We start from the raw sequence: 271 nt of genomic DNA, 5'->3' as shown, positions 1-271 counted from the left end.
CTAAAATGTCGTTAAAAGTACAAATAACATTTTTCATCACACGTGCCTATTGCAGAGAGTCCAATCTCAAAGAAATAGAATATGCATATTTGAAACATATGAACGAAATAATATGAAATACAAAAAAAGCATACCGAATTAAAATAGTACACAGTGAGACACAGCTGAGTTTCTGCGCAATATTACATGTTGAAGGATGTAAGGAAAGAAGGAGAGACTGATATTACTCTCCCTGGCTTATTACGGCCTTTATAACTCCGCCTTCCCTGCT

The sequence above is a fragment of the Penaeus monodon genome, chromosome 23 (genome assembly GCF_015228065.2).
Source record: "Penaeus monodon isolate SGIC_2016 chromosome 23, NSTDA_Pmon_1, whole genome shotgun sequence".
NCBI classification, from domain to species: domain Eukaryota; kingdom Metazoa; phylum Arthropoda; class Malacostraca; order Decapoda; family Penaeidae; genus Penaeus; species Penaeus monodon.
Note: the sequence above shows the minus strand (reverse complement) of the source record.